At 71.4% G+C, this 388-nt stretch overlaps 1 pseudogene; it reads left to right on the top strand.

Annotated features, from left to right (window-relative positions):
- LOC119594358 overlaps positions 1–388 on the top strand; it is a 3,142-nt pseudogene that overhangs the window by 1,275 nt on the left and 1,479 nt on the right.

Below are 388 nucleotides of genomic sequence, written 5' to 3'. Positions count from 1 at the left end.
CGCCCCCCCCGGCAGGCGCAGGAGGCCCGTCAGGAACCGCTCTGACGTGCTGACGGCGCTTAGGGAGTCCATCTTCCGCTCAAGAGCCAAGAAGCGAGGCAGAGGCACCGAGGGCGGCGCTGACAAGACTCCGAAACGTCCGGTCGCGCGACGCCAAGGGCCGAGGACGGCCAAGGCGCCAGAGCTTCCGACGGGGGACACGGCGAGCGGTCACGAGGGCGGCCGCTACGGCGCCGACGGCCCTTCGCACTACGCATACGAGACGTCCAAGAGGACGACTCACACGGCCGCCCCCGCTGCATCTCGCTACGAACACGACCGCCGACGGCGCCTCTCGGAGGAGCCACGCCCGCCTAGCTCGCGGGCCACGGGTCTGCCGCGCACCACT

Source organism: Penaeus monodon, chromosome 33 (genome assembly GCF_015228065.2).
Source record: "Penaeus monodon isolate SGIC_2016 chromosome 33, NSTDA_Pmon_1, whole genome shotgun sequence".
In the NCBI taxonomy this organism is placed as follows: Eukaryota; Metazoa; Arthropoda; class Malacostraca; order Decapoda; family Penaeidae; genus Penaeus; species Penaeus monodon.
This window is presented reverse-complemented; position numbering and strand designations above follow the sequence as displayed.